This window comes from Tiliqua scincoides, chromosome 2 (genome assembly GCF_035046505.1).
Source record: "Tiliqua scincoides isolate rTilSci1 chromosome 2, rTilSci1.hap2, whole genome shotgun sequence".
NCBI classification, from domain to species: domain Eukaryota; kingdom Metazoa; phylum Chordata; class Lepidosauria; order Squamata; family Scincidae; genus Tiliqua; species Tiliqua scincoides.
The window spans coordinates 158,151,691-158,166,681 of NC_089822.1; the positions used below are offsets into that span (position 1 = coordinate 158,151,691).

At 43.6% G+C, this 14,991-nt stretch overlaps 1 long non-coding RNA gene across 1 annotated transcript in view; it reads left to right on the plus strand.

Annotated features, from left to right (window-relative positions):
* Positions 1-232: 232 nt before the first annotated feature.
* LOC136640174 (uncharacterized) overlaps positions 233-14,991 on the plus strand; it is a 32,824-nt gene continuing 18,065 nt past the window's right edge. The window contains exons 1-2 of the long non-coding RNA XR_010793774.1: positions 233-325; positions 715-796. This is a non-coding gene — a long non-coding RNA (uncharacterized lncRNA). The remainder of the gene's footprint in view (positions 326-714; positions 797-14,991) is intronic.

Sequence of the window (14,991 nt, forward strand, 5' to 3'; positions counted from 1 at the left end):
GCAATATAAGTGCAGAGTGTTTTGTTGTATTCCCTTTTGTTTTTGTACTCTGGGCGGACAACAGATCTGTGTATGGAATTTGTTTTGCATGGCACAGCCATGAAGGATCTGCTTCTCCCACTTCTGCTGAGTTATGTTGTTGTGGCAACAAGTGATAAGGGATTCATCCCCGAATGCCTTGCTATATAAACATAGTTCGCCTGATAACCTCATGCTTTGGAGGAAAGGATACTGGTTGGACCTCAATGTTCCTATCCTAACTGAAGCTGGCTTGTATGCCATAATCCCCTGAAAATCTTGACTGTGTGCTTGCTCAGTAATTCAGGTACAAAGTGGGGAAAGGGGGGGGGGAAAACCTGACAAATAAGCTGGCATCTTGGCTGTGCTTTGAGAACGCATCTGAAAATAGCCTTGCAGAATGTCAACCCATGGGAAACTGGGAGAGGTGTGAAGCAGCCAGTGACTCAAATGATTGAGCTGGTGACACCTTCAACTCTGGTGCAAAATGCTATCACTTCCACAGGACCTCAGAAACCCAGCCCCAGTTGGCTTACATAGCCCAGGGATCTGGGGTTGCACCTGCTTGCTAGTTGCTTGGCAGATGCTGCTGCCTATGTCCTTATATGGATGAGACCTCTCTTGTTGCACAACCTCACTGTCTCAATTGGATTGCTTCAGCTAACTTTGCTCCTCTTCTTGCTACACACAAAATAGGTTCTAAGAAATGCACAGGAATTCAACTTTTTGCACAAGGTACCAGTTCCTGATAATTCCCTGCCTATTTGAGAACCTCATGGTGAGTAGCAATGCTATTGAGAATGTGCAGAAATCAGCAAATAAAAATACAGTATGAAATAATCCTGTCCCAATCACCAGCTGTCTGTCCAGATAGGATGTTCTATTTCTTCCAAAAAGTATTTAAGCTGGGGCTCTGGCAAATCTCCAGAAAAAGCAAATGTCATAAAATAGCATTTTAAAACAATTTTGACAAATGCATGAAGGGTAGATCTGTCTATGACTGTTAGCAGCAAGTAGAGCAAGAACTAGCAGAAGCACCATGTTCTAAAACAATATACCGCTCAGTACTAGGTTCCGGGGGGAAGTCAACAGAGGGAGCCTTCAGAACTTTCTTGTGAGCTTTCAGAGGTATCTGCTGGCTGCTGATTCACGGTGCTGGATTAACCAGATACTTGGTCTGAGCTAGCATTGTTTTAATGCTCTTCAGCATAATACTGGCTACCAGAATGTCTTAGGTTTATGCCCTGGCCTGGAATTTTCAGTTTTCATGGGGGAGTGCAGTCTCTAACCTTTTAACTTATGGAAGCATAAGGAAATGGCTACAAGCAGTTGTCTATTCAACTGCTCTTGACTTCAGTAAATGTGTTCCTTCCTTTGAATGTAATGGCCAGTGAGTGCAAAGACATTGAGATAGGTGTCAGGCACAAGGCACTTTTCAAATAAAATATCACTTTTTAAAAAAGCATTCATATTAAATATGTGAACATATTAGGCTACCTTGACTTGTCAGGCTGTTTTACAATAATTCTGTATCCCCCTAGGCCTCTCACCACAACACTTCTTGAAATAGGCCTGAGTTCCTGATTCTGGGTCATTTGGTACGAAGTGGCCCTGATCCTGAATACTCAAAGCCACAAGTATAGATCTGAGTTTGTGTTTCAAGGTCAAACTATACATTACGTTAAACATGTCACTAAGGCAAATGTGCGTGCTTGTTTCGAATGAGAGCCATGGGATGATCTCAGTTGGGAATATGGCATAGTGTAAAACACTTTGTCTCTGCCATGGTCGAACTGAGATCTGCCTTCTCCGTGGATACCATAAGAGAGAAAATTTCCCATTGGTGCCAGTGGGACCTGTCCTCCAGGGCAAATGGCAGCCACTGGGGGAGATCCAGATTGGGACTGTGATCAAGGTAAAAAATTAAAGTCTTTCTCTCCCTGCACCATAGTCCTAATCTGAATCGGTACCCCCTCCCCACTTCTGTTTGGGGGGGAAAACCAAGCCACAAACACATGCTCTTAATGTAACCTGTCATTTGACCCTCCAGGCGCCATTCACAAAGGATGATCTCATTTTGTCTGTGGTGATGCAAATGCCTCTGCAGTTACTGGAAACATTTATTAGGAAGTCAAATGTAGGGTCCCCCTCCCTGAGACTGTTCAGACATGCATGTTCCTCACTTGGTGACTTGCCTCTGCTGAATGAATCACTGGAGATTAAGCACCTACAGACAACATACATATCGCCTCAAGCACAATCCTTTTACAATGAAATTGGTACACTCACTTAGCTGTGAGTCATCAACTTGACAACAAAATCTGCATGGCTGCATGAATTAGCCTTTTGTTTTAAATGAGACCTGAGGATTAAGATATATTTTGGTTGGTCAGGACCAGTAGGCAGTTTGCAAGTTTTATAACGTCCCTGTAGACTTAGCAATAGTCCTAACTTGGCAGTCTCCAGCTTTGTGTGTGATGGTGTATTCTATTTCAGGCCCCTCTCCAGAATTTCTGCAAAAATACATTTTTCTCCTTAAATGTCTAGCATTAGGACATCATAAATTATGGCAGCTGCCAGAACCAAGGTGGTACAATAACCCCAGTGCCATATTTTATTGATCCTGGCTCCATGACCACTTGTTTCAAAGATCCAAAGCACTTTAAACACTCTTCTGGCTTTTTTCTTTTTTTCTTTTTTTGCTGGGGTTAAAACAGGGAACAGCAGGCTACTAGCATGAATGCCACCACCATCCCCCAAAAACTAGCACACTAATTGCAATAATAATCACATTCTGTTACAGTTGTATTGGATAGTACCTATGCCAGTGATTTTCAACCTTTTTCATCTCATGGCACACTAGCAAGGCACTAAAATGGGCAAGGCACAAATGCCAGTGATTTTCAACCTTTTTCATCTCATGGCACACTGGCAAGGCCAGTCAAATGGTCAAGGCACTAAAATGGTCAAGGCACACCATCAGCTTTTTGACAATTGACAAGGCACACTGTGCTGTCAATGGGGGCTCACATCCCCCAATGGTGCTATTGATAAATGACCCTCTCCCAAATTCCCGTGGCACACTTGGGGACCATTCTTGTCCCCAGTGTGCCACAGCACAGTGCCACAGCACAGTGGTTGAAAATGGCTGACCTATGCTGAGTAATGAGTAATGAGTGACAAAGCTCTTCTTACCTTAGGCCATTCAGTACTGCTGTCTGACTTAAAACTCTGATTGTATTGTCTACCTTAGAAGCATTCTAGCTTAGAAGCATTCATTTTGTCCCTTAGACCAGGGGTGTCCAAACTTTTGGCACGAGGGCCACATTATCTCTGTGACACTGTGTTGGGGGCCAGGAAAAAAAATTAATTTACATTTCAAATTTACATAAATGACTATATTAGAGGTTGAACTTATATGAATGCATGAAGGTCTTGCAATAGCTCAAGGTCTTATAAAAGGCCTTGCACAAAGCAAAGCCAGCCTTTCCTTTGCTGTCACTGCTGCATCACAGACGTGAAACAGCAAGCAATGGAGGGAGCCCTTGTCCCACAGCTCATGTGAGAGGTTGAAGAGCTGCCCTCACACCAAGAGCAGTTGCGTCGTGCCAGCGCAGTTTCCAGCAAGTCTCCAGAGGGTCAGAGCTTCATTTGAGACTGGGGGCTCCCTGTGGCCTGGATTGGGAGTCCCCAAGGGCTGCAAAAGGCCCCCAGGCTGGAGTTTGGGCACCCCTGCCTTAGACAAAGAAAACACAATCCTGGCTGCCCCCTTTCCACTGCTGCAATATTTGGCTATGTCACAGCTTATTTTCCATTCTACATGTATGTCATTTAAAAGCTGCGCCCTCCTCCCTCTCTATCAGAGGGAGGGATTGCCCATGTTCAGGGCATGGTGTCAAATCAGTTGCCCTGATCTTTGAAAAAGCTCCACATCTGCCCTTCGGAAAGCACTGTGCTCATCGTTCAATGGGGAATTGCAAGACTCTTGCGTTGAATGCTAACATATGCTTGGGCCTGTATTTCCTGGCTGCCTGGATGAGCCCTTCAAATACTTAAGATCTCTGTAAATGCAGCAACAGCCTGGGTGAGATGCAGCCGTTCATGCACGCTCCCAAGAAATGGAAAGGGTTTCTTTTAATATACATGGAAAACATTTGCTGTCCTCTTTGCAAGGAGGCCTCTACAGCTCTGGGCTGCATGTTGCCCTCTCATAGGCTGGGATTTGTTTGATTCTGCAATGGCTGTTTTTTCTTTCTCGCTTCAGGAGTGGATGTGCTCAGGTATTTAATGTAGCAATGCTGTGGGGAATATGGAGAGCTGCAATGAATAGGCCAGTTCACAGGGTTCTTTTGCCGCCTTTCCACCCTCGGCACGCTGAATGGCTGCTCTGTTCCAGAAGCAATGGAGGCTGACAGCAGGAAGAACCCAAAGTGCTCTGCTCATTCATAAGCCCTGCGCCTTGACGATGGATTAACCCTTCTACAGCGTGCTCTGGGTCTCTTCTGAGCTATTTGTCTGGGGCTGTCTGTCAAGAGCAAGGCACAACAGCAGGAGTGGGAATGCATTCTTTGCCTTGCTGTATACTGAGGCCCCCTCTGCTATAATACATAAAAGCTGCATAGGGTGGGTAACTGAAGAGTAGATTAACCCAGCCTCTAAGTGTTCAATTAAGATTCATTCACATGACTATGTCAAGCCACAGTTCCTACTGATTCTTTAGCTGCACTCCTGTAGGCTGAGGCACGCATGTGACCACTGGCAGGCAATTGTAGTCCTCTGCATGCATCAGAGATTATAGCCAAGGATTAAAGCGACAGTTGCGATCAAGGGCAAAATTAGATGCATGCAGAGGTCATGAGACTGTTTTGAGTCATTGCAGCATGGCTAAAAGTAAACTCAGGTGGAGCAAAAGCTGCAGTTGCCACAATGTGAAACAGTGTGAGTAGGTGTGACTGGTTGCATAAGATAGCACTTTCTAAAGGAGACACTGAGGAAAAAGGCAGCCTTATGTGTACTTGGGAAAGAGGACAGTACCTAGTCTGATTTCGCCATCTTTACCGACAGAGATTGTCCATTCATATATATATATATATATATACACACACACACACACACACACACACACACTCTCTGTCCATTCAGCTATTTTTACTTACACATAAATATGCTAAACTGGAACATTTTGCACTCAGTTTGGAAGTGAATTAGATAAGATAGAAGCCTGTAGTTTATGGGCAGCTAGTTGCTCATTCCTGAATTAAGGGAGTCATGATCACCTCACAAGTTACCCATTAAGCACCCTCTAGGAATCTGGCAAGATGGTTCAGCTGGATTCCCCTCCCCCCACTTTTTCTGTGCTTCCTTATGAATGAAACAGGAATTCTGCATTTAGTTTCTCAACCATCTATTGATGTTTGCAGCTGAGATGTGCCTTGCAGCCAGCTGTGTGGCAAATTGCCCGATTGCTTCATCGCATGTCCAGTTCAGATTTCAACCTTCAATGAGCTGTGTGGAAAAAGTTACAGACTGAAAATCAATCTGACCATGCACCCGCTGGCCACCTGAACTTGCCACTCACACAGCTGACTTCTCTAGCTTAAAGCTGCATTTGGAAACACACCTAAGCCAAACACAGCAAACACAACAGATTTTGGCTCTCTAGTTAACTAAACTGGCAATTGTAGTTCCTTAACACTCCATCATGTTATATTTGTAGAAGGGTATGGTAGACACATACTAATACGTGTAGACACAGAGTTGTGGCCAAGCAAGAACTTTCTTCTGCACTTAAATGTTCCAAATGTTATAAACACAATCTTCTAAACTGTGTGTCAATACATGCTAAAAATGTTCACCTATGAGGCATTTTCCTACTTGAATAAAAAAGAGAGGGCTGGCTTTTTTCAGCCAGTTCGTAGAGAAACAAGGCTGCACCAACAGGAGCAGAATTTAATTATTTGGAAATTCTTTTGTTCCTGATAGTTTTGTACCATCCCAATTGAAGAAATATCTGTGGGTTTTTTCCCTAATGCTTTTCATGTTTTTGTTTAAGTTTTATTTACAATTTTCTCCTTTTTAGAAAAATAAAACATTTTAATAAATGACTGATTCCCCCCCCCCAAGAAACTCTATGAATCAGCCCTTTTAGATGCAATACACTCAAATATTCCCATGTGCAGTTCAGACTGCCACTGTGTACAGATTAGATTCTACCCCAATGCAAAGCATCAGTAAACAAGTGTTCTGCACAGACGGTGCATAAGAACATGAATTCATGCATTCTTAAACTTGTGTTTCTAGATCAGTGGTTCTCACACATTTAGCACTGGGACCCACTTCTTAGAATGAGAATTTGTCAGGACCCACCAGAAGTGGTGTCATGACTGGCTGTGACATCAATCAGGAAAATTTTTAACAATCCTAGGCTACAATCCTACCCACACCTACCTAGGAGTAAGTCCCATTTACTGTCATTGTTGCAAGAATATACATAGCCCTTTGTTAAAAGTACAGGTCTGTAACATTTCCCCAAATGCAGTCACATGCCAGGGTAGCATCAAGTCTAATATATTAAAAGTAAAATATTGAAATGAATGTGGACCCGCCTGAAATTGGCTTGCGACCCTTCTAGTGGGTCCCAACTCACAGTTTGAGAAACACTGCTCTAGATTAATAGAAATATGGATTTTTATTCATTCATTTCACCTGAATGTATGCAGAAGCATTTTCTCACAGACTGTGTGTGTGTGTGTGTGTGAACAGCATGCCAGAGCCAGCTATGGAATCCCTGCTCTTTATAAGACAGGAGACATAGATGTTAATTATATTCCATACAAAAGGCCTAGGTGGGTTTTAAAAACAGCTTTTCCTTCCTCAGTATTCCTGAGAGCTGAATGAGAAAGTGGCAGGTTTCTACTTGTATTCTGATGCACAAAATTGTTGTGTTGTGTCATACTTTGCTGTTGCACGTATGTGTTGTACTGGTATTTGTACATATCTGCTTCTCTTAGACTTGCTTTCCCATCTATGGCATGGGCTGTTTCTTCACCAAGGTGTTAGGATAAAAAATAAGGATCGCAGAGCATGCCTGCTAAAATGGCTGCATAACAGTTGTGTAAGAAAGGTGGGTATTATCCCATACTTCAGGCAAGGGAGGCAAAAACTGAGACAAGAAGGCTTGGTATTTTATGAATTTATGGCTGAGGTGAGGTTTGCCTCAAACCTTCCAGACTCATGCTTTTAGCCATGTGGCTACAGCACCAGTGTAGGACTATATGCAAGGCTTCTCACACCCTCTGTGTTTCCCCAAACAGTCCCCTTGTTTGTGTACACAAACACATTCTTCTGCAATGGCTTATTTTATCAGATGAACCATGTTGTTAGACACAGACCAATGAAGGGCAGGGAAGCCGTAGTAGAGACAGTGCAATATTCTTGTCTCTGTTGTACAATGAATGGCTTCTATAAACCTTCTTATCACCTTTTGATCCAGAAGATACTGAGTGGTTTGGCTCCTGCAGTGAACATCTGGCTCCTTTTTACTTTGTGGAGAGGGGAGAGTTGTTCCTCGGGACAGCTCTTGTCAGAGTCAGGGCCAATCTTGCATTGTTTAGAATTGGGAAAGGCAAGAGAGGGACGTATGGAATATTGCCAGAAATAAGAATTTTAAAAAGCAGCTTCCTTTCACTTGTCTTCAGTTCCACAATAAACTGTGCAACACAACTGTTTAAGGTCTATAGATTCTCAGTAACGTTTGTTCCCCATTCATAAAAGCCAGCAAATATGAAAACTTATAGGAAGGCAAAGTCATTCTACTTTCAAAACACTGACAAACTCTCCAACTCTACCATTCTTCCGGATAAACTACTGTAACGAAATAAGCTTCCTCCTTGTATCTGACCTGCTGTTTGGTCATTTGTTTGGGTCTGGGTGTTGTCTTTAAATAGGTTTCCTAAATAGGACATTTATTGGTACCTATAGCAACCTTGCAGCGCCCTGAAACCCCCCGCCCACTCCCTTGCATGACGTGAATGATACAACGCACTTTGCCCGGCAAACAGACTTGGGGTGCCTTTTACCCCAAGTCTGTTGCTGCCTCCTTCCAGCCCACTGCAGAAAGAGCTGTTCCCATCCACTTCCTGCTCACTTTTAACAAACAGGAACCAGATCCAGAGGCAGCAGTCCTCCCCGATCCCCATCTCTCATTCCTTCCTCTTGTGGTTTCTTGAAATAAGTGTGGGATATGCAGTGAATGCTCCCAATGCACCCCACACTTCCTGTTTTATTTCATGGGGCTGTATGAGGAAGAGGATTGCGCCATGCCATGCCCCACTAGATTGCCTCCCCCCAGTTGGTTTCCTGCTTCTGATATAGTTGAGGTTTGAGGTTTGTAGTGTGTCTTAATGTTTCTAGCAATATGTTCCTCTGAGTATTTTTCTTTTTTTCCTCTTGCCTTATAAGCTCTTATTTGTTCAGGCAGAATATGTGCCCTTTTTCATTTCCCTCATTTGAGCAGGGCTGTCACTTTTTAAAGGAAGCTCTCTTGCCCTTTTTAGCTTCCTTTATGCTTGCTTACTGAATGTTTCTATGGAATTCCTAACTGGAGAAGTACATTATTATTACAGTATTTATATACCGCCTTACTTGTAGACTTGAGTCTCACACTCCAGGTGGTTGACATCCACAGGCTGACCATAAGCCCCCTTTTTCCCAATGGAGTTTTTACAAGAGATATTCAAAGGACCCTTCATTTCTCCAGATGTTTTCCTTCATAATGCAGTCCTGGCTGCACAGCTCTGGCACTTTCCAAGCTTCCACAAGCAGCTGCAAAACATGCTTCAGGCTGGTTCTCAGGTTGTTATCTATTTCTTGTCAACTGACTCCACGTTCCTTCATCACTTGCCAGTGACTTCCAGTCACCCATTGAAGGTGAGACCTGAGAGGGCCCTGCAAAGCTTTTTCAGGCAAGGTAATAACTCAACCTCCAGGCTGCACTTCCTGCCACACGCATTCTACTTGTGTTTCTGTTATCATGGTGCGAGCTGGTTCTCTGGAGCCAACCTGCCCCAGCATAGAAAGAGTTATTAAGATGGTTCAGCAACCAGCACAAGAAGAACAAGGCCCAGCTGCCACAGGGTGAAGGAAGAGCCGCCTGTGACCTTAACTTGAAGGTTCCTGCAAGAAGGAAGCAGTGTCAGGTACAAGAGCCTGAGGAGAAGATATAATAGACGTGTTATCAAGGACAGTCAGAAAAGTGAGAGTCAGACCTGACCAAATGACATGGAGAAGAGATACAAGCCTGGGCCATTCAGGTAGACCCACCATCTTGAAGCAATGGAATGCTGTCACTGCTTAAGGAACCTGGGCAGAGGAGCGTCAGTTTAGGCTGAGTAAAGAGGACCCTGCCCTTTCAATTGCTGTCACCATGAAGCATGGAAGCATCTGATCTAAGTCTTCAAGCATGGAAACATCTGTCTTCAAGATGTAAAGTGCCACCTCCTCCAATCTATTTTTCCTGATCCTTTCTTTGGTCTTTATATCTAAGGATAACCCAGTGGTACTCAAAACTTTTCTGACCAGTGGCTCCCTTGACCCCCATGGCTTTTGGCCATGACTCCATCATGTTCCTGAGGGCTGGAAATGACATCATTAAACAGGAAGTGGCCATAAATATTAACTATATTAAATATAATATTATATTTATTATAATATAATATTAAATATATATTAACTATATTAATATTAATTATATTAATCATATCATTAATTAAATGCAGATCTTAAAAATATATTAATACACAGCAATATACATGCTTTATAAATGATCAGCTGCTGATCACTGTTGGAGACAGGATGCTGGAGTAGGTGGATTTTGTCTGGTCCAGGAGGACTCATTTTTTTAAACTTTGTAAGCATACCAATAGAATTGTTTTCAGGCAATTGTTATCAAATGAACTTTCTGAACAACCAGTCTGACCAACATCACTCACACACACACACACACACACACACACACCCCTGTGGACCCCAATCCAACTAGTCATTTCTCCCATTCTCCTTGGATAGGATTGAACCCTTTATTAATTAAATGAAAATATATCAGAGCTGAGAAGGGTTTGGTTAGGAAGCTGATTTGTCTCCTATACTAGGAGATGCACAGCTCAAGCCTATGCATGTCTACTCAGAAGTAAGTCACCCCTGGTGACTGGCAAAATAGGAAGCGTTTTATTTGGGGAGGGCGAGGAAAGCGGGAAGGTTTGGAGATCGAAAGGGGGGAGTGGAAGGGGGAGTGGGTTGAAAAGAGAGATTTCACTTTGATGAGAAGTGATCCCAGGCTGGAAACTAGGAACCAACCAGAGAAGGATCAGCGAGGGTTAAGGACTGCAAGCTGAGCATGCTCAGAAGAGGGCGGGGCAGCAGCAGCCACTCTCGCAGCTGAGCAACTCCGTTTCTTCTGCTTTAAAAAAAAGCGCAGACAACGGCCAGAAGATGGGCTCATATTCTGCCCAGGGGTGTGACTGTATCGCTGCGAGAGGACACCCCGCGCCTCCCCTTTCAGTTCCTGGCGCTTCCCTAAAGAGCCGCGCTGCACAGTTTGAATAACACTGGGATTACTGTTGCATCAAGTTTCAGATATCTATGTCTGCCTTTTTGTACTAAATACTCCAATTATATGTTGGCATCTTATGCATAGGATATTTAACAAAGCAAATTCTTTGTCTATCCCTAGCATTAATCCAGCCAGAGCATGCACCAAACGCACTCATATTCTGTCATCATTTCTATATTCCGCTGAAGGAAATTCTTCCTGTACTGCTTTCCCCTGACCTCATCACTCAAATTCTTCCCAATTTCAGTACTGTACCTTGCATGTTAGCCCCTCACTAGGCTGACACTTACTGGCTCTTGCATACACGCCCCTGCCTATACAGTAAATGCACTGCTAAACACATGCTTTGATACTGTGCTTTGAAAGGCAACAGGAGCTGCATGCAATTATGGACTGTGCCAGGATAGCACAGGAATTTGAGAAGGGCTATTGTGCTCTTTAGAAAACTATGATTATATTGTATAAGCAGTAGCATAAAGGTTTCTTGAAATTCAAGGTGTATTTACATAATTTTGGAAGCATTTCCCCCCCCCCCTCCATTTTTGGGTCATATGATCTGTGCTGGTTTTATTCCTAATTGCAAGTTAGCCCCTCAATGGAGAAGAGCTGTTAAACATGTCAGATTTCCTCCCCCCCCCCACACACACACATACAATGCTGACAGCAATTTTTGTTTCAATAATGTATCTATTGAAAGGAAAACCAGTCTTTTGCCCCTTCTTTTGATTTTGGAGACTCTAAAACATACACACACTGAAGTTAGCATGCAAATGAGTAGTGGCTGCTTTGCTTATTACTTTTTTTTTATTTAAAGGAAAAGTGTTCCTAGAGTTTATTTGGGCCTTAGATAATTTGATTTTTGTCTTGATTACGATAGACTCCGTGTTCTAACCATATGCTATTCCAGCGATTCTTCAACATTTTTATCTCACAGCACATGGCCAAGGCACTAAAATTTTCATGGCACATCATTAGATTTTTGGCAATTTTCAAGGCACGCTGGCGGGGAGCTCACATTCCTAATGTCCCTACCAATAAATTAACCTCCCTCAAACGTCCATGGCACACCTGCAGACCATTCACCAACGTGGCACAGGCCACCAGTAGAAAATGGCTGCTCTGTTCTGTTCTTCCTTGACTTACATCTACACTCTTGCAAAAAAAAAAAAAAATTTATTGCAGCCTGCAAGGCTTTATTTTTCCGTTCAACTCTAGCCAAATGTATCTTGATTTTTTATTTTCTATGTTGGTCAACCTACTGTAGCAGTTCAGATTAAGATTAAATTTCAGTGGTACTAAAAATGTGACCATAGCCACAACCCTATGCACACTTAACTGACAAGTTTCATCCAATTCAATGGATTTTACATTTAAGTAACCATGAACAGAATAGGGCTGCACATGGTTGTATATCGAGTCCTACTGAAATAAGGGGAAAGTACTTTAGATATTGATAGGATCGAGCTGCAAGAGTCCAATTTTTGCCATCAGGCTCCTAAAGATTGGGAACCACTGATTATAAGTATACATGCTGGATGTTAGCTTGGAAGCAAATAAGTGAACATACCTACAAGTCAGCATCAGCTTTCATCAATTCCTTGGAGAGCAAACTATGCACCTTGTAAGGTGCTTCAGCCTTCCTTAGTTCTCTCTCTTCACTTCTATTCCAGTCTCTGTCTTACTCCAAAAGTTGCCAGAAACCCTTTTGGTCTCCCTTTACATTCATACATCAGCCCTCCCATCAGGTGGAAGTGACCCCTTGGTGTCTCACAAGACTTGGGATATTTCAGAGCCTTCAACCTGCCCCTTCAGAGACAGCCACTGGTCTCCTGGAACAGCAGCTAGTGATGTATGTAAGAAAAGAGTTGGCTGGATAGCATTCATAATCATAAACCCAAATTCATGACAACATAGCCTCCCGAGTTGGAGTATTTTGAAATACAAAGTTCTTATTTAAATGTTTGAACCTAAAGTTTGATCTCCGACACTCTTTCTCTTAATACCGAGCTAAACAAATGCATCGGTAAAGCAGCTACCACGTTTTCCAGACTCACAAAGAGAGTCTGGTCCAACAAGAAGCTGACGGACCGCACCAAGATCCAGGTCTACAGAGCTTGTGTCTTGAGTACACTTCTGCACTGCAGCAAGTCATGGACTCTCCGCTCACAACAGGAGAGGAAACTGAACGCTTTCCACATGCGCTGCCTCGGACGCATCCTCTGTATCACCTGGCAGGACAAAGTTCCAAACAACACAGTCCTGGAATGAGCTGGAATCCCTAGCATGTATGCATTGCTGAAACAAAAATGCCTGTGTTGGCTTGGTCATGTCGTGAGAATGGGCAATGGCCGGATCGCAAAGGATCTTCTCTATGGAGAACTCATGCAGGGAAAGCGCCCTACAGGTAGACCACAGCTGCGATACAAGGATATCTGCAAGAGGGACTTGAAGGACTTAGGAATGGACCTCAACAGGTGGGAAACCTTGGCCTCTGAGCGTCCTGCTTGGAGGCAGGCTGTGCAGCATGGCCTCTCCCAGTTTGAAGAGACACTTGCCCAACAGACTGAGGCAAAGAGGCAAAGAAGGAAGGCCCATAGCCAGGGAGACACACCAGGGACAGACTACATTTGCTCCCAGTGTGGAAGGGATTGTCACTCCCAAATTGGCCTTTTCAGCCATAGTAGACGCTGTTCCAGAACCACTTTTCAGAGCGCAATACCATAGCCTTCCGAGACTGAAGGATGCCAGTGACTAAAGTTTGAGAGCTGAGGTCAAAGTGGCAAGCAGACAACAGAAAAACACATCTGTACTGGAAATGGTAGAAAATCTGCTGGTGCTTGAGGCTACATTGTCTTGGGATTAACAATGCATTTCAACCCCTGCATTTTCTCTGCCTCTGCTCAACTTCCCTAACCAGCAGGAAACAACTGTAACATGCCTTTTTTCCCCTGCCTAATTGTGCCAGCCACAAGCAGAAGCTCTTCCGGTCGCAGCAGGGCACTATTTCCCCCATTGATCAGACATGGGAAAGTTAAGGCAACTGTGCTCTATAAAACCAGCTACCTTTGGCAACGTGAATTCCTGCCTCCAGAATTAAACAAGATGACCCTTCAATCAGTCCCCTGGTGACTAAAGATAATGTCTCTAGGTCTTGCTGTTGTGCTCATTTTTCTGTCTTGTCCTCCTCACATCTTCACAAGCCCTGCTCCTTGAAAATGGGCTCCTCCACTCATTTCAAAAGAGCTCATGAGCATGTCAGGTGCTGTTGTAATACTCAGACCGGAACATGCCGTTACCAATGGGAAACCACAGAGACATTAGGGTCTTTTGTACGTTACAGGAAGTGGCAAGAGTGACTAGTGTTTTCACTAAAGTATGTGTGAAGGGGGAACATGGGCATCCTCCCAACCCTGTATGTAAAGGCATGTGAGCTAATTTCATCTCTGGAGTTGGAGCTACATAACGATGTGCAAAGGAGGAACTTTCAATACTGGTATTGTGTATCACAATTGTATTATACCCCTCCAATACCTTCAAGAGAGATACACACTAAAATTATTAGAAGTGGATTATAGTGTTCTTTCTAAAAGCATATACTGTATGTATTTCGTCTTTGAGCAGTCTTGTAGATTTCTGGGTCTTCTATAAACCTGCAAATATAATTTTTTTAAAAAGAGGTTATCTAAGTTCTTACGGTGTTTACCAAGCAGTCCCCTAAGATCTAAGTTTATACTCCGACCTGTTCTTGAGGTCAATCAAAGTGAGTTCCCCAAAGCTGCCTTGTAACTTTCAAGGTGCAAGAAAAGTTCAAGTCTAACACTAGGTTAGCTACCCTGTTTCCTCTTTCATCACATCTTGTAATGTGCAAAGGAATTCTCTGAATAAAATGGAGGAGATGGCTGATCAACATCAGATTGGCAATCCTCTCACAGCAAGGCCCCAGGAAAAGAACAGAGCTATTGAAAATGCTTCAGTTAGACTTTCCCACATTTGACTGGGGGAAAACCACATACACTTGTTTTACATTCAGTGCAGAAAGCAGGGCCTCTGAGAGGAATTTTTATCAGGGGGTACCAAGTTTCTTTTGGGCTCCTTTGCAAAGGTGAAACAGAGTGGGGGAGGGTGGTGATGGGTGGGCAGAACAGGGGCAGGGAGGGGCGAAGCATGGTGAGGGGACGGTAGAGACAGCTGGAAGAGTCTTTGGAGCCCAGGTCTACCCACCCATGTGGCATCAGTAGTGTCCCCAGCATCCCCTATCATGGTAGTGTTCCCAGCATCCCCAGTCATGATATTGTACCCAGCATCCCGTGTGGGCAACAAGTTTCAGTAGATAGGAAAATGTCTGATTCCAGGAAATTTCTGGG